Genomic DNA, 11,604 nt, shown 5'->3' on the forward strand with positions numbered 1-11,604 from the left:
TAGTGTTTTCGTTTCTTTGGGTAAGTATGCAATAGTCGAATTATTGGATATTTCTGAAAGATTTTTAAGTAATCCCTACACCCAGCATGGAGCTCAGACTCACAACCCTGAGATCAAGAGTAACATGCCTACTGACTGAGCCAGCCAGGCACCTCTGGATAAGGTATTTCTATTTTTTTTTTTTTAAGATTTTATTTATTTATTTGAGAGAGAGAGAATGAGAGAGAGAGCGAGTACATGAGAGGGGGGAGGGTCAGAGGGAGAAGCAGACTCCCCGCCGAGCAGGGAGCCCGATGCGGGACTCGATCCAGGGACTCCAGGATCATGACCTGAGCCGAAGGCAGTCGCTTAACCAACTGAGCCACCCAGGCGCCCAAGGTATTTCTATTTTTAATTTTTTAAGGAACCTCCATACTGTTTTCCATAATGACTGTAACAGTTTACATTCCCAACAGTGCACAAGGGTTCCTTTTGCTCACATCTTTGCCAACAATTGTTATTTCTTTTCTTTTTGATACTATTCTGACATGCATGAGGTGCTATCTCCTTGTGGTTTTGATTTGCACTTCCCTGATGATTAGCGATGTTGAGCATCTTTTCATGTGTCTATTGGCCATCTGTAGGTCTTCTTTGGAGAACTGTGTAATCAAATGTCTACTTGATTACTACAGCTTTTTTTTTTTTTTTTTTTAAAGATTTTTTTTTTATTTATTTATTTGAGAGAGAGAGAATGAGAGAGAGAGCACATGAGAGGGGGGAGGGTCAGAGGGAGGAGCAGACTCCCTGCAGAGCAGGGAGCCCGATGCGGGACTCGATCCCGGGACTCCAGGATCATGACCTGAGCCGAAGGCAGTCGCTTAACCAACTGAGCCACCCAGGCGCCCTTGATTACTACAGCTTTGTAGCACATCTTAAAATCTGGATTTGTGATGCTTCCAGCTTTGTTCTCCTTTCTCAAGATTGCTTAGCCAAAGAAGAAACAAGAAAGAACAAAGCTGGAAGCATCACCCTTTCCATGCTCCAACTTTATTACAAAGCTCTAACAAACAGTATAGTGTCGGCATAAAAACAGATACACAGATCGATGGAACAGAACAGAGTCCAGAAATAAATCCATGCATATACGGTCAATTAATTTATGACAGAGGAGGCAAGAATATACAATGGGGAAAGTACAGCCTCTTCGATAAATGGTGCTACGAAAATTGGGCAGCCACAGGCAAAAGAATGAAACAGGGCCACTATCTTATACCACACACAAAAATTAACTGAAAATGATTTAAAGACTTGAACATAAGATCTGAAACCATAAAACTCCTAGAAGAAAACATAGGCAGTAAGTATCTTGACATTGGTCTTGGTGAGGGGTTTTTGGACTTAACACAGAAAGCAAAAATAAACACGTGGGACTACATCAGACAAAAAGCTTCTGTACAGCAAAGGACACCACCAACAAAACAAAAGGAAAAGGCAACCTAAGAAAGGGAGAAGATATTTGTAAAGCATATATTTTTCCCCAACTCTATTTATCAGTTCTTATTCTTACTGTGCTGACAGCTGGCGTCATTAATACTTCAACAAAACCACTTAAAATTAGCCAAATATCTAAGATAGTTACATGTACAAAATCTATACAAATTAAAGCCATTTAAAAAGTAATAGATACCATAATTTGTGCTTGGCCATAACTTCTGTATTCAGCAATGATTGTAAAATTAAAACCTTAGAGGGGTACCTGGCTGGGTCATCGGTTACACGTCTGCCTTCAGCTCAGGTCATGATCCCAGGGTCCTGGGTTCGAGCCCCACATTGTTGTTGGGCGTCCTGCTCTGAGGGGAGTCTGCTTCTTCCTCTCCCTCCGCCCCACCCCCCCCAACCCCGATCCTGTGTACGTGTGCACATGCACTCTCTCCTAAATAAAAATCTTTAAAGAAAAAAAATTAAAACCTTAGCAAAACTGTATACCATGTGCTTTGAGTGATTTACATCCTAGAAAACAAAGGCTGTTTCACTGTTACACATGTAGTGTCTCTGGTGGGTTGAGGAGAGAAACACCATGATACTTTTACTTTTACACTTGTCTCTTATTGACTGCTGTGCATGCTGTGGGGCTCTGAGGTAGGTCTGGCGAAGCTCCATGAGACAAGGCTGAAGACTTTCCAAGGTATATGCAGTCTTTTGAACTAAAAGTCCAGGCCAGCTTTGTCCTGTCGCTGTGTAGAGCACCAGATGAGAGGCTGGTCCCGCCATGACTGACGGCACACACTTTAGGTATGCGTCGGCGTCTATCAAACTTGATTCTCCCCAAAACATTGCTAAACTTTCAACTTTGCAGTTGGCAGGCTGCTGGTGCAGACAGGATTGGGTAAGAAGCAGATTTGCTGTTGGCGCAGCTAGGTCAAAAGCAAGCACTTTCAAAACTAGCGTCCCATTCTCGCGACTTGTTTCTTGGTATGGGTATCTTCGGTGATGCACAGGAACTCTGCTGTTTCTGGGGGCTGTATTTCTTCAAACGTTGAGGCTAACAGCATAGCATCAGTGCCCACGAGCTCTCAACACAGACATTGAGGAAAGGAACCAATCAATGTAGTGCTCAGACAAATGCAGGGTCTCATTCTGTACTTTATAGTCTTCTCTACATCAGCTGACCAGTCCACAAGGACAGCCCTCATACTCTTAGTGATGTCTGGCTGTTTCTTCATGTGGCCTACTGCAGGCTTACATTTAACCTCTGTTTCCCTAAGTATGTGTGAACATCCTCCTGGTAGTCCGGGACTTCATTGACACTCATTGGCTTTTCATCTTCTAATACAATTGATAGTCCATAGTGTGTGGTGACTCAAAACTACCCTCCACCGGATAGTGAAGAGGTACCAGTGGTTCTCTTGGTCCACGTAAAGTAATAGCTGAATTAAAAGCCTGGACATTTTCATGTTCTGTTTTTTAGATTCAGCTGACCTCTTTTGAGTCGTTCCTTCTGCTTCATCCACATGAATGGTAAATACAGGTTGTTTATGGTTTGCTTCCCAGGGAGGAACAGTGACATGCTCATTGTTTATAGGAGGATCCTTACAAGGTGCAACCCATCATGTCTTGGGCTTTTGCTGCAGTGCTGGAACGTGTGGGTTCCTGGCCTTTAGTACTGCCAGCCTGGGGCGGGGGGCGTTGCCGGGTGGGGGCCGCCTTCTCAGGATTGAGGTGGGGCTTTTGTTTGTTTGTTTTGTTTTGTTTTAAAGAGACAGAGAGCAGCAGGGGAGGGGCAGAGGGAGAGGGAGAATCTTAAGCAGGCTCCATGCCCAGCACAGAGCCCAATGCAGGGCTCAACCTCATGACCCTAAGATCATGACCTGAGCCGAAATCAAGAGTTGGAGGCTTAACTGACTGAGCCACCCAGGTGCCCTGGTGTTGAAGCTTCCTGGTCATCCTGGAGCCCCATATGCCGGCCTCAGGTCCGGACTCAGAGCTGCCCATCATCAGTGCTCCCAGGGTCGTGGCGGAATCAGCCTGTGGCCCCAAGCAGCGTGCACTCTGTCCCACTGAGCCCAGCAGGAAATGTTCCAGCCGTAGCCACGGCTGCGGCCCAGGCCAGCCTGCCCACTGGGGATCACACAGTTCTGAGGAGGTTGTACAAGGTGTAGGCAGGAACTGCCAGGTGTGGAGGGTTAGAGTTGCCCCCTGTAAATCATGTATCTGAGAAGGGGTTAATATCCAAAATACATAAAAACTCATACAACTCAATAGCAAAAAGAATCAATCCAATTAAAAAACAGGCAGAGGATGAATAGACATTTTCCCTAAAGAAGACATACAGATGGCCCACAGGTATGTGAAAAGGTGCTCAACATCACTAACCATCAAAGAAACAAAAATCAAAACCACAAGGAGGTATCACTTAACCTCTGTCAGAAAGGCTATTATCAAAAAGACAAGAAATAACAAGTGTTGACAAGCAGGTGGGGGAAAAAAGGAACCTTCCTGCACTGTCGGTGGGAATATAAATTGTTATAGCCATTATGGAAAACAGTGCGGAGGGTCCTCAAAAAATTAAAAATAGAACTACCCTATGATCCAGCAATTCCACTTCTGGGTATTTATCCAGAGGAAATAAAAACAGTAGCTTGAAAAGATATCTGCATCCCCATGTTCACTGCAGCATTATTTACAATAAGCAACCTAAGTAAAAGTCCATCCATGGACGAAAGGATAAAGACACTGATGTATACACACACCCAAACACCCACACCCACACTGCAAAGGAAAATTATTCAGCCATATAAAAAGAAGGAAATTTTACCACTTGTAACATGGATGGACCTTGAGGATGGACCTTGAGCATTATGCTAAGTGAAATAAGTCTGATAGAGAAAGACAAATACCAGATGATCTCACTTACATGTGAAATCTAAAACAAACAAACAAACGAACCAAAAAAAAAAATTAAAAAACCAAACTCAAAGATACAGACAACAGATAGGTGGTGACCAGCAGTAGGGGATGGGGTAGGAGAAATGAGTGAAGGGGGTCGAAAGGTACAAACTTCCAGCTTTAAGCTGGAAGTAGGTCCTGGGGATGTAATGTACAGCATGGTGACTGTAGTCATTAATTCTGTATTGAATATTTGAAAGTTGCTAAGAGAATAAATGTTAAAAGTCCTCATCACAAGAAAAAAATTTTCATAACTATGTTGACAACAGACATGAACTAAACTTATTGTAGTGATCATTTTGCAATATATACAAATATCAAATCATTATGTTGTACACCTGAAACTAATGTTATATGTCAATTATACCTCAATATAAACAAAAACAAACAACACAGGCTACCACTGAGTCCAAGTTTTGGTGACCAACCAAATAAGCTGTTAGTCTTAAGAGCTAATACTTTAAATCCAGAATCTCTAGTAAGTGCACCCCTATCAATGAATTCAGCTCCATCTAATGTTACATTCTGTTCTCCTGGCTTTAACCCTTCAAATACACTCCCACACTTACTCCCCAGACTTCATCAGGAAAAGCTCTTTCCTTTTCTTCACTCTAGCTATGATGTAGTGGTAACAAAGAAGTTCTTGAGAATTAGCATGTCTTTGCAAGGCAATCTGTCTCAAAGTGAGGAATCTCAGGATTTTCAAGAAAAGGTTTGCTTTCTCAGCTAGCACAGGAGGGCAAACCATGTCCACTGGCAAGGAAAGCTCAGAGATATCTGAAGGTTTTTTTTTTTTTTTTTTTAAGTTTTATTAAATCCAGTTTAGTTTTTTAAAGTAAGCTCTATGCCCAACGTGAGGTTCTAACTCATGACCCTGAGATCAAGAGTCGCACACTCTACCGACTGAGCTAGCCAGGCATCCTGAGACTTGAAGTTTTAAGACTCTGATTGGTCTGAGTCCAACCAGATGTTGTCATTCCAAGTTTCATGCACCATCTTTCCCATTCAATATCCTAAATGTCACATGAGACAATGAGGTTGTGAATTCAACTGATGTTGTAATTCTGCATTCTGCACAATTTCATTTGGTTTCAGGAACATCAATCAGTCCTCCAGCTACATGAAATGATCCTAGTAGGTCTGGTCTGGAGGCTCTCTGGTCCTTGGACTGTGACTTGAGCTGAGAGTTTAAGGACCTGAGCTTGCCATTTATTCTCAGAGGCACTCCAGTGGGTGCAGAGCAGCCCCTCCTGGGTCCTCGCAGACATCATTACTGCTGTAAAGGTCAAGTGCAGCCCAAGTCTCAGGGGCTCCCAAGGCACTTGCCTCATCACCAGCAGAGGTAGTAGCTGGATTATAATGCCATTGCAGGTCATGGATTATGAGCATCCCATTCCCACGGGCAGGGAGCTAGCTCATCGTTTCACTTGAATCCAAAGGCACTAGCAAACCAATCCCCAAATCCAAACTTGGAACGTTTTTTTCCCCTGAGACCATTCCTGGTACCGTTTTATCAGCCAGGAAACAAACCAGTAAATGTAAGAGGGAAAATGTAATATAAAGAATTACGAACTAGCAAAAAGCCCGGTTACCTACCAGAAGGGTAAAAGGGTATGTGGGGTACAGCAGCCCCGACCCCAGACAGCAGGCCCCGCCCCTGCAGCTCCGGGAACTTAGAAACAGCACCCAAGGAACTTAGAAACTTAAAGCTGGGGTCCTGCTCAAACGTGAGGCTCAATCCCGTGAGCGGAGAAGGTGGTCGCCACCGCAGCACCCAGCCTGACCTTGGCAGAGAAACTTGGAGGGTGGGAGTCGTAGCTGAACCACGAGGGCTGCTGAGGTGCACACGGTAGGCCCCGCCCGTACCGTGATCCGCTAGCCGCCCTGCAGACCGGAGAGAGGCCTTCGCTCTGGCGGACTCTACAGTGTTGCTCCAGCGCCCTCTGTTGGCAGAGCCAGTTGGCGAAGGAGAGATGTGCACAGGGTCCAGAGCCCCTGAATCACAACGCGGGGCAAAGAAGGGCAGCTTTGCAAGCTAGAGGCAATAAATTAAAGACGGGCACACGACTCACAGGAAATCTAGGAAAGCAACCCTGCTAAATCCAGAATGTGGATAATTCTACAAGCCAAATGAGCAAGTTTCTTCAATAACTGAACGGTAAGAATAAAGTGGGGAAATTCTGGGAGGCCTAGAAAACTGAATGCAACAGGTCATCCTTGCCTGGATTCTGTTTCAAACAAACCAACTGTAAAGCACCATGCGAAATGAGAGAATGTGAACACCAACTGGATATTTGATATTAAGAAAACGTTAGGTTTTTAGGTGTGGTCATGGTATTACAGTTAAGAGCCTTTATCCCTAGGTGAAATATTTATGGATGAAACAGGTCTGGGTTTAGCTTTAAAAAGTAATCCAGGGAATGGGGAGGGTGTTCATAAATGAAAGGAGAGTGGCTGCAAATTGATAATTATGGAGGGTGGGTTATGGGGTCAACGGCATCTATTATACTATTCTCTGTACCCATGTATTTGAAATTTTTCATTATAAAACATCCTAAGAAAAATCAAATCCCATCCCCAGCAATTAAATACAGGATCGTACAACTCACCTCCACACCGGGAAGTCTGTATGTTGCTGCCCTGAGGGGCAGGCAGTGGAGAAGCCAGGCTCTAGGGCACCCATGCTGACCTTGGGATGGGAATACGGCAGAAGGCGTTTTCAAGTCAAACCAGAAGAAACATTTCTTTCCCACCTCGCTTCTCCAGGCTTAAATCCAGCTGGAGGAGTGGAAGCAGAGCCTCATGGTTAAGAACGTGCTGGAGCCAAAACACCTGGGGCGGAATCCTGGCTCCTTCATTACTAGCCATGAGATTTAGGCAAGCTACTTCACCTCTAAGAACCTATTTTCTCATCTTGAAGGGACTGCCAGGGATTAAATGAGCACCACTAGTTCCTGTTTAGAAGCATGCCTGGCTCACGGTTAAATACTATATGAGTACTTTTTAAAAAAAAATTTTTTTTTATTTATTTGTTTGTTTAGAACATGAGCAGAGGGAGGGGAGGAAGAAGGGAGAGAGAGAATCCCACGCAGATTCCACGCTGAGCATGGAGCCCAACTCAGGGCTCAATCCCATGACTCTGAGATCATGACCTGAGCTGAAATCAAGAGTCAGGTGCTTAACCGACTGAGCCACCCAGGCGCCACACCGTATGAATGCTTTTTTAAAATTCCAATGAATGATTTGCTATTTAACACTTTAATGATTTTTTTTTAAACACTTGGCTCCCAAATGAAGCTAAGATTTAAAAGAAAGAGAGAGAAGGAAGAAGGGAATGTCAGGGAAGAACAAAGGAATATAATGGAAGCTTGCAACCTTTTTCCACCCCCATTCTCATGGTGCTGTTGAGGGTGGGAGTTCCTGATTTCCAACTTTAATTCAGGTTCTAATTAAAGACAAACATTTGAACTGCAAAATTAGAGAAACCCAGGAAGAAAATCGCAATGATGCCAGCACGTTAAAGCCAAAATCAAGCCTAAGAGGACTCCTCTCTGTGCCTACACACCATTAAAAAGGATGCTTAATGCAACCCATCTGACCCTTAAAAGGAAGGAGTTGGTGAGTGAAGTGAATTTCAGGCCAAGAGTGTGGGTGGTAGAAGCGTCTGAGGTTCCAATTCCTAAGTAGATGAGCTGTGGGATTCTGCAGTTGCTGATGCTTATCTCTTGCAAAGTTAATTATGGTTCATTTCAGAGTCATCAGAGAGAATTGCATGATTCTAAAGAAACCCGTAAAACCCAGAGGTGTTGTAACTGGGCAACATAATGGACGAGCAAATTAAAAGTAGCCACAAGCAGGGTAGGGCAGATTAACAATTGCAGGGAGTGAATTCTGGAACAGTCAGATTTACTGTCAAGACAGAAGGCCAACGGAATAAGATCATTGTATAGAGAAGGAAAACAAAGTTGCTACAGTAATCCTGTTGATGGTGAGGTCATTTTCTAAGAAATGATGGGAAATCTTAAAAATGGTATTTATATCGATAATTCCTGAACTATAAAAAGGTATACATAAAAACCAAAAGAATTTAATATTTCAGCTTACAGCCCCCCCCCCCCATTTCAGTATGAATTTGCCCCCATTTCACAGTATCCAAGAATGCATTTACAAACATGATCATCCTTTCTGGGCTAAGAATACAATTGAAAACATTTTCTCCATTTCTCTAGCCTTGTGACTTTTCCAACTCAGTCACAGATTATCTGCCTCTTATTTTGAAGTAACCCAGTGGGTCCCCAACTTTGCTGCACATTAGAATTAACTGGGGAACATTAAAAAAAAAAGAAAGAAACAAATTCCCTGTGGGCAAGTCACACCGCATGGGGTGGGGGCGCACAGGAGTCAGGCATCAGTTTGGGAACCAGGGACATCAGCTGTAGAGTCACCTTGCTATGGAGAAAGTTGCTCATCCAGGATAAAAGCTTCAGCCGCAGTCTTTTTTAGGGATGATATACTATCTAAGCTTTGGCGTTAAAAAGGAAGGACACAGTCTCTGTCCTGAGGTAATGTTTTGTGTTTCCATATGCTAACGTTCAAAATAATCAATAGTTTATTTTGTATGTAAAGTTGAAAAAAGATTAAAAAATCAAAGTTTGAGTTTTCCCGGGGAAAAAGGTAAAATCACGCAATTGGTGTTAAGAGAGGATATAGAAAATTATTTCCACTTTGTCCTAACAAGGTACGAAAAGGTAAATCTGCTGGTTTAAGATTTAAACCTTCAGAGCTTGGGGTAAAAAACCGCTCGGGTCTAAAGGAAGACAAAAACAGAAGACCGTGTTTCCTGAAATGTCACTGCAAAATGTGGAACATCACACTAAGTATTTGTAAGAAACTTTTGAAGTTATTCCCTGTTAAATCTACTACCCCTTTAAGTGAGGGAATGACTGCCTCCTACTTAGTTGTTAACCGGGCTTCTCACCCGGTATTAAAGCTATTTGCTCAAGCCTTGTAACAGCTAAGATAGCTCCAGGACTGGGTGCTGTGTCCCTCGGACTTACGTACTTACACACTACTTTCCTTTGTATTTGGAGACAAAGGAACTCACCCTTACAAAAGTTTCTTGCTGCATGCTCTGATGGGATCCCTGGAAAGTTCAGCTGCGGGGAGGGTGTTCCCAGGTGAAATGAGTTGACAACTGAAGCTCCACCCAGCTTCTGTGTTACTACATACATCCAGTTATTTAGAATTCTAGTCTCATTTGGCTCCAATGTCAAAAGGCTACCTTAATGATATGATATATATATAATATCCTAAATCCTTGATGTGGACATAATTCCTCTCATTTATTTTTAGATAATAAAAATGCTTATTTAAAGCAGTTATTTCTTTTCTTTGATTAATGTATCCTTCATAATATTCATTACCTTTGTATCAAGCTCAGGAAGCAATTTATAACTTGCCTGCGTTCTGCAGGCCCCATTATGCCTCGTTACATAGCTGGGTGATGAATTAAAACCATCACAGACCTGCAGTTTCAGTCTAGTTATTAGAGTATCTGCTTACATGATTCTCTACTTTGATTCTCCTGCCTAGCTGATTACCCCCACTAACTTCTGTCTCCACTTTCTAAATAGCAGCGTAACTTGTTTTATGCATTTTGCTTTATTGCACTTTGCAGATACTGAGTTTTTTACAAATTGCAGGTTTGTGGCAACCCTGAATCGAGCAAATCTATTGGTGTCATTTTTCCAACAGCATTTGCTCACTTCATGTTTCCGTGTCACATTTTGGTAATTCTTGCAGTAGTTCAAACGTTTTCATTATTGTTGTATTTGCTACGGTGATCTGTGGTCAGTGATCGATGATGTTACTATTGTAGAATTGTTTTGAGGCGCCATAAACTGTGCCCATGACCTGAGCTTAACCGATAAATCTGTGGTGTGTGTTCTAGCTATTCCACCGAATGGCCATTTCCCTATCTCTCTCCTTCTCCTCGGGCCTCCCAATTCCCTAAGACACAGTAATATTGAAATCAGGGCAATTAAGAACCCTACGTGTTCAAACGAAAGAAGAGTGGCATGTCTCTCACTTTAAGTCAAAAGCTAGAAATGATTAAGCTTAGTGAGGAAGGTGTGTCAAAAGCCAAGATAGGCCGAAAGGTAGGCCTCTTGCACCAGGTAGCCAAGTTGTGAATGTAAAGCAAAAGTTCTTGAAGGAAATTAAAAGTGCTACCACAGTGAACAACACAAATGATAAGAAAGCAAAACAGACTTATTGCCGATACGGAGAAAGTTTTGAGTGTTCTGGAAAGATCAAACCTGCCACAATATTCCCTTAAGGCAAAGCCTAGTCCAGAGCAAGGCCCTGACTCTTCAATTCAATGAAGTCTGGGAGAGGTGAGGAAGCTTCAGAGGACAAGCTTGAAGCCAGAAGAGGAGAGTTCATGAGGTTTAGGGGAAAGGGAAGAAGCCGTCTCCATAACATCAAAGTGCAAAGTGAAGCAGCAAGTGCTGATGTAGAAGCTGCAAATTATCCAGAAGATCGAGCTAAGATAATGAATGGAGGTGGCTACATGAAACAACAAAATTTGAATGTAGGCAAAACAGCCTTATGTTGGAAGAAGATTCCATCTAGGACTTTCATAGCTGGAGAACAGTCAGTGTCTGGCTTCCAAGCTTCAAAGGACAGGGTGACAGGGTGACTCTCATTAGGGGCCAGTGCAGATGGTCACTTTAAGTTGAAGCCAGTGCTTCCATTCCAAAATCCTAGGGCCCTTAAGAATTATGCTAAATCTACTCTGCCTGTGCTCTATAAATGGAACAATAAAGCCTGAAGGACAGCACATCTATTCACAACATCGTTCATTGAATATTTTAAGTATTACTGTTGAGACCTACTCAGAAAAAGAAGATTCCTTTCAAAATACTACTTCCCATTGACAATGCACCTGGTCACCCAAGAACTCTGATGGAGATGGACAAAATTACTGTTTTCATGCCTGCTAACAACAGTCACTCTGCAGCCCATGGATCAAGGAATGATTTTGACTTCCAAGTCTTATTATTTAAGAAATACATTGCGTAAGGTTCTAACTGCCACAGATAGCGATTCTTCTGATGGATGAGAAAAGTAGGTTGAAAACCTTCTGGGCAGAATTCACCATCCTAGTTATAAGAACAT

The 11,604-nt window shown here is 42.8% G+C and overlaps 1 pseudogene; it reads right to left on the reverse strand.

Annotated features, from left to right (window-relative positions):
- Nucleotides 1-2,014: 2,014 nt before the first annotated feature.
- On the reverse strand, nt 2,015-3,097 carry LOC118526049 (cyclin-A2 pseudogene; annotated as a pseudogene).
- Between the last annotated feature and the right edge of the window lie 8,507 nt (nt 3,098-11,604).

The sequence above is a fragment of the Halichoerus grypus genome, chromosome 1 (genome assembly GCF_964656455.1).
Source record: "Halichoerus grypus chromosome 1, mHalGry1.hap1.1, whole genome shotgun sequence".
Lineage (NCBI taxonomy): Eukaryota > Metazoa > Chordata > Mammalia > Carnivora > Phocidae > Halichoerus > Halichoerus grypus.